At 43.6% G+C, this 7,304-nt stretch overlaps 1 protein-coding gene and 2 long non-coding RNA genes across 4 annotated transcripts in view; 1 reads left to right on the top strand and 2 right to left on the bottom strand.

Moving 5' to 3' along the window:
- The window catches only part of LOC116077269, a 7,734-nt gene extending 4,568 nt beyond the window's left edge, over positions 1-3,166 (bottom strand). The window contains exon 1 of the long non-coding RNA XR_004113198.1: positions 2,925-3,166. This is a non-coding gene — a long non-coding RNA (uncharacterized LOC116077269). The remainder of the gene's footprint in view (positions 1-2,924) is intronic.
- Positions 1-7,304, bottom strand: part of LOC116077270 — a 65,885-nt gene that overhangs the window by 35,752 nt on the left and 22,829 nt on the right. The gene's annotated exons all lie outside the window — the stretch shown is intronic.
- Rsph3 (radial spoke head 3) overlaps positions 1-7,304 on the top strand; it is a 57,332-nt gene that overhangs the window by 47,155 nt on the left and 2,873 nt on the right. The gene's annotated exons all lie outside the window — the stretch shown is intronic.

The raw sequence follows: 7,304 nt of genomic DNA, 5'->3' as shown, positions 1-7,304 counted from the left end.
AAAAAAAAAAAGATTCTGTCTTCCAAAATACTATATCACACCTACTCAAAAATGTCCAGGACTTATAAAAAAATTAACAAAACATACAAAAGTTGGAAAGTATATCCATGGAGAGAAACAAAGGTCTGTCTGCAGAAGCATGTAAGGAAGTCCAGATTTCAGCTTACAAAGTACCTGAATCATCTCCACGTTCAAAGAGCTGAAGGAAACAGCGCCTGAGAAATCATATGTGAGAATGTGGTCTTATCAACTAGCAAAATCAGTGAAAGTCAGAACCAGTGGGGCTGAGAGATGGCTCGGGTGCAAAGCTCAGAGGACCAGGGTCCAGTGCCCAGCCACCCACATGGTGGCTCACTATGGTCTGCAGCGCCAGTCCCAGGGGATCCGATGTGCCTTCTGGCCTCATCACACACCAGGCACACATATTGTGCACAGACGTGCAAGCAAAGCACCCATCAGAACCAAGAAGAACCAAGTGGGAATTCTGGTATTCAAAAGTACAGATTCTAAAATTAAAACCTCTCTCTGAGACTTCCATAAGCAGATTTGATCTGCAAAGAAAGAATCTCTGAACCTGGAATGAATAAAATAAAATAAATCCACTCTGAGGAGCACGAAGGAAATGAGGGAAGGCTAGTAAACACAGTCTCAGAGACCTGCCCAAAGCATAACAAGATGTGAACCGGAACACCAGATAGAAGAGAGTCCAGAAGAGGATTTGAAGACACGGCAATGTACTACAAGGTTCCAAGAGACCAGGGAAATCGTAAAGGTAGCCAGATAAACATGTGCTGCTCAGATTATCAACTGACTTCACACTGTACAGACATCATGGGGGTCAGAAGGCATGAGGACATCTGTGGATTCAGAGAGAGAGAGACTGTGAGTCAAGAATTCTAAGGGGCCGGGCGGTGGTGGCACACGCCTTTAATCCCAGCTCTTGGGAGGCAGAGGTAGGTGGATTTCTGAGTTCAGGGCCAGCCTGGTCTACAGAGTGAGTTCCAGGACAGTCAGGGATACACAGAGAAACCCTGTCTCAAAAAAAAAAAAAAAAAAAAAAAAAAAAGCTAAGGGACAGAGAAACTGCACTTCAAATGAACAAAAAAATAATTGCTAGATAGTAAAAAATTGATCAGTCCCAACACACCACATGGACACGCTACACATATGTACACACACTGCACACACATACACATGCACACAAAAGACTAGTAGCCCTACCCTACAAGAAATACTAATGCTGAAATGAAAAAATAGTAACTCGATTGCATACAAATAAAAATCCTTTACACTCATATAAAAGACTAACTTTGTAACTTTTTCTTTTGTCACTTAAGAAAGTGCATAATAAACCAGTCATTATAAAACTACCAGTGGGATCTTGTGTATCAAGATAAAATTTTTAATATTAGCAATACACAGTTGGAGATAGGATGATCCTAGAGGGAAATGCTCATATACTATTAAAATTAAGCCTGTATTGGTCTAAAGTAGATTAATTTAATTAAAATGTGAACTGTAATCCCCAGAGCAGCCACTAAGAAAATAACTTTTAAAGAGAATAATAGAAAGGAAGCAAAGAATTACATTGTGTAGTGGAAGACACACATTTAATAAGAAAAGGAGACAGTAATGGAGAAAAAGAGGATAAAAATGTGTAAGACCTGTGGAAACACAGCAAAATGGCAGAGGAGTCTCATAAGCAGTTACACTAAATGAGTTGAACACTCCAGCTTTCAGAAGGCAGCAACTAGCAGAGTTTAAAGTAGAACGATCCAACTGTACTCTCTATAGGAAACACAGCTTGGCATGCTTGAGGGAATCTCTGATAAGGTGCATGCCTAGGGAAAACTTGAAATTCAAAGAGACAAATACATCAAAAGTAAAGGCATGAGGCAGACATTGGTGGCGCACGCCTTTAATCCCAGCACTTGGGAGGCAGAGGCAGGTGGATTTCTGAGTTCGAGGCCAGCCTGGTCTACAGAGTGAGTTCCAGGACAGCCAGGGCTATACAGAGAAACCCTGGCTCAGAAAAAAAAAAAAAAAAAGGTGTGGAAAGTGACAGAAAAACACTTCAGCCAAAGCTGAAGTGGCTCTGCTGCCGGTAGACTGCAGTCAGACTGCATCACTGCTACAGACCTTTGAGGGGGTTACACAGAGCATGTACTTACCTTGGTTTACAGTTTGGGGGGTTTTAGTCTCAGCCAGTGACTCCATTGTACCAGCCTGAAATAAGATGTGGGAAATAGCAGGGAGCACTGGCTGCTTGCATCGTGGTGGCCAGAAAGAGCAGAGCAACAAGGAGGATGTAGAAATACGGTTAACTTGACCATTACCGATCATGGACATGTGTCATGTTACCACACCACCTCTCAGGAATATGAAATATGAAATTTAGTATGCCAATTAAAAAAATTACCTGTTACAGAAAAAAAAAACATAATCTAAAGAAAAAGCTGCATGCCAAGATGTACCAGCTCCTGGAACTAGCTATGGTGACTTTCAAACAACTATTAGAAATGTCTCGGATGAAGTAAAACAAAAACAAAGTGAAAAATAAGAAGTCCCAGCATTAATGAAAGAACCAGTTGGTATTCTAGGACTGAAAAGCAGTGCCAGCCTCTCTTTCATCCCCTAGGGGATCTGAGGTCAAAGGGATCTGTGAAGTCTTTCTGGGGCTCCAGCATCCAGCAGCACACACATGGCTCATGGGAAGGAGAAAAACTCATGAAGAAAAGAGACTCAAGGAGAGTTTCCTCACTGTTCAGTCAGCGGCTGTGTTTGAGCAGAGCTGAGGCTTTTTGATTCCTGGAAAGGAACATCTGGTTCTACACTCTTCAGTGGGCAGGATCTACTGCAGATAGAAGTGCCATGCTTTCGTTGACTTAGTCAGGTCTTGGGATGACAAGCCTTATGACTCTTACCTGTATACCATAGGTGGGCCAGTGGCAGCAGAGGCTAGATCCTCATGATCATCAAATGCTGCCGAGGCCAGCCCCATCTCTGGAAGGCCACTCTACAGAACATGAGTACTGGATAAATTGACTCTGACTTCATTGTTCAGCCCCAAGTCCAAAGTATGGGTCCTTCCTAGATGCCCCATCCTCTAGGCTTTTCCTAGCTCAAAGTGGCAGGCCATGGCCCATGGGACCTATTACATCAGTTGACTTTGTTACCTGTGGGTCCAACTCCACGCTTTGTAGGTATCCAGGCTTTTATGTCATAGTTTGCATTGTGTCTCCTATGATGGTTGATGGTTGCCCACAAAGACCACTCAGTTTACTTTTAATCACAGCTTAGAGAGCTAGCCTCATAGTCATGTGACTTGCAGAACTGCATAGAACACAGTGCTCCTAAGGGTTCCCAACAAGATTAAAGTTCTATGTCATTGTCTCAAAATTCTTTGGGTTGGTTGGTTGGTTTTTGGTTTTGTTTTTTTAAAACAAGGTTTCTCTTTGTATCTCTGGATACACTGAAATTCACTCTGTAGACCAGGCTAGCGTTGAACTCATAGAGATCTGCCTGCCTCTACCTCCCAAGAGCTGGGGTTAAAGGCATTCAACGCTACATCTTGTGTCTTCAAATTCTTAATCTTTAAATAAGGGGCTCTGTGTTTTCTTTGGCACTGAGCTCCTCATTGTATAATCACCCATCCAGGATGTTTGTAGACCGCCGTCCTACCTTCTGTTTTATTCCTGTATTTGGCAAGCTGATTTTTCTTCCGCACCACTGATGTTGACCCCTATCCAACATGGCATGGCAGACATCTCCATGACTGGCCCCGAGTCACAAGTGGCCTTGTCATCTGCAACCGCCATGGCCAGTCTAACCTGCTGGATGTCAGTGTCCTGAGAAGTCTCACTGGCCATCTGGTCAAGCATAGCTGAGAATGGTATCATTATGCTCAGCTCAGTTACATAGAACCAAGAATGAAACCACTTGTAGAATAGAGGGGTCTTCCATATTCCAGCAGACTATTCTGCCAATACAAAGGAGGTTGCTTGGTCACACTGGGCCCAACAGATGACCATATAGAGCTATTAGAAGCAGTCGGTGGTCATTCTCCCTTTAGGGGACACTGTACTGTGTAAAGCTGAATACAGCTGGCTTCTGAGACTGTGAGAGTGGGATTCCCCAGAGCACCCTTGATGGAATCCTGAGGAGATGAGTGTGGTCTGCTCAGTTTCAGGGCCTAAAGTCCACTCCCACAATCTCTTCCACAATGTTATCATCATTTGTCTGCCAGGGAGGCCCTTGAGGACCAAGATACATTTTGTTTGACTTCTCAATGTCCACATCAAAGGATCTATAGTATTTGTTCAATGAGTAAATGAAGGAAGGCTTAGCCAGGTACTGTTGCCCTTAGTGTGACCGGACTTTAAGTCTATCAAGCTCAATCCATTTGTTTTCTGTATTTTTCTAGCTTCATGATTTGCAGATAGCATGGGCTTCTAGCTTCAGAAATCCCATCATTGGCTCACAAATAATGGACACTCAACCATTTCATTTACTCTTTGATTTCATAGAACTTATAATTCTGTTATATGAGCCTGGTTTTCAGGTCTTTCCCATGACTTTGATTCTCCCTGGATTTGCTCTCCGCTTGTTTTTGAAATGGGTGACTAACATTATTTCAGGGGCTTGGGTTCTGGCTAAATTTATAAAGTTCTTGCCTAATAAACATTAGGCTGTGAGTTTGACTCCCCACACTAGATAACATGGATGTGGTGGAGGATCAGAAATTCAAGGCCTTCCTCAGCAACTAAGTGAGTTCAAGGCTGGGCCTAGGCTATTCGAGACCCTGCCTAATACAAATACAACTACTAACAGTTTATTTCAGAGATTACTCATGCCGTCTTAAAATTCCTTCAAAAACAATTTCTCAGTTAATTCACGCCTCCCTTTTTAGTTACCTTGCTGGAATGAACCAAGTTGCTCAGTGCTGTATAGATGCTTACTTAGTGTTACTGGGTTCTCCATGCCCTGTGAGAGCCATGTCTCCAGATGTCTAGATAGAACTCCCTTCTCAAAGGAGACAGGGCCCCAGAGGTCAAGAATCACGCACCTGTGTGCTTTGTGCTGCCCCGTCTGACAGGAAGGCACTGGCCGCTGAGTCAGCAGGAGAGAAGAGCAGGGTGTGACCCGTGCAGAAGTGAATGTGTGCTTCAGTGTCCAGGAGGGAGAGAGCTTCCGGGACAGCGCTAGGGAGTCTGACCCACTCTCCCGAAGTTGCAATCCATTGCCCTTGAACAGGTTTATTGCAAAGCTTAAAATGCTCCCCAACAATAAATAATGGATTTCTATAGTAGGGAAGAGGTGACAAGCCACCATGGTACAGCAGATAAACTCAGGATATTCCACAGTAGGACCTCTCAGCTGCTCTGCCCCACACAGCTACCTCCTTTTTCCCATTGCCCTTTAGTGCCTTTGGCCATCTCTCAGGAGATATCATGGGCATTACGGCAGAGCTGGCTGCTGCGCCGCCGAGTGGCCAACAGTGGTACAACAGGAAGTTCTGCCCTGGTAGCCAAAGGTGCTTAGGTCCCCAGCCTCTACCCCACACCTCCACCCCAGGAGCCCAGACTCAGAGAGTCAAAAGACACACAGTTGTCTCGTCACACAAATGAGCTTGCCTAACCTTGAAGCTCCCAGGGCTGGATACTTCGAAGAACACTGGCAACTCCTGAACAAGCTTCACCCTGCCCTGCCTTCTCCTCTGCTTCCGGACAGACAGTGTCTTCCCAAAGGAGGGGTCAGGGCAAGGTATGAACCGTGCTCTTTGAGAGGAAGAGCTAAGACTGTAGAATGCCTACCACCTTACCTAGAGGACTTCGATGGCCGATTTCCCAGCCTCCGGCCCACTGGCTTCTGAGAGAAACAGGCTTCTTCTACAGCAAGGTGGAAAGAGAAAGACCAGACAGCACCCTGCCTGCAACTAGGATAGAGAACGGTTTCTAGCCAGATGAAAATTGGGTGGAAGGTTTAAAAAAAAAAAGATTTATTTACTTTATGTATGTGAGTACACCATTGCTCTCTTCAGACATACCAGAAGAGAGCATTGGATCCCATTACAGATGGTTGTGAGCCACCACTTGGTTGCTGGAAATTGAACTCAGGACCTCTGGAAGAGCAGTCGGTGCTCCTAACTGCTGAGCCATCTCTCCAGCCCCGAAGTTTTTTATTTTTTTATTTTTATTTCTATTTTGTGTCTATTTATTTATGTGTTTTACCATAATTTTTAAATACCCAGAAAAGTTGTAGAATCTGTCCAGGATTTCATCTAAGAGGAATAAGGAACAGCTTTCTAGATGGTTTAAATTGCTACTGGCCCCCTTCTCAAATCTACCCTGATACTATGACCTCATATGTAGATCAAAGTGGCGATAGTGAAATTCTCACAGACAGCTGCTGTTTCGTTCTTTGTTTCACAACCATTTATCGTCTCTGAAAATAACACAAAGGGAGGGCAAACAGACACAGAGCATGGAGTCGCCAGGCTGCCACCTTACCATGGCAGATGCTAACACTCAGTAGCCAGCAGTATCTCAGCAGGTCCTTTAATATTATCACTGAAGGCATTGTAACCCATGGGAGAAACGAAGTGTGGCTTCTCAGCCATTACACCTGCGCCTTGAGGAAAGTTCTGTGGAAGTTTAGACACGTCCCTGTATGGCAGCAACCCAGAGCATTTTGCACAATGCTGACTTGAATTCATTTATGATAGTTGTGAGATTTTATTCTTCGTCTTTGTAGAACTACGTCTGGTTACGTTGTTTTTAAAAGTTGAATGGGACATTAGCCTGAGGTTTCATAGACAGAAATGAAGGTAACTAAGGCTTTCCAAGAACAAATATTACTTTTAAGTTCTGAGAGCTGAGCACAAGAGAATTACATTAAAAATATTCATGAGCCTACAATTCAGGAAAGCAACTGCCATGCTGGTATTTCAGTTCCATCATAAGAATCCAACACCAGTGTGCAAATGTGACATGCACAAGTGTTAGAGCTCTGATTGCATTATGCAAACAGTCTTAAGATACTAATGGTTTTATCTCCATAGGTCTAGGAATATGGCAGTATTATCTCTGATGGGTTATGCAGAGCATTCTAGTACATTGTATATGGTTAGAAGATGCTAATTTTTATCATAAGAACTGCTGTCTTGTTAGACCAACTAGGTCTAAGCAACTTGCAGACATATTGTTCTGTCAGTCCATGACACTCCTAAATGAATTCATTTGGTGGGTTGCACTTTTCAAATAATTAAGTGGAGAAATAGCAATCCTTCCAAAAGCTTATCTACT

Source organism: Mastomys coucha, unplaced genomic scaffold (assembly GCF_008632895.1).
Source record: "Mastomys coucha isolate ucsf_1 unplaced genomic scaffold, UCSF_Mcou_1 pScaffold5, whole genome shotgun sequence".
Classification (NCBI taxonomy): Eukaryota; Metazoa; Chordata; class Mammalia; order Rodentia; family Muridae; genus Mastomys; species Mastomys coucha.
Note: the sequence above shows the minus strand (reverse complement) of the source record. Positions and strands in the feature narration are given on the sequence as shown.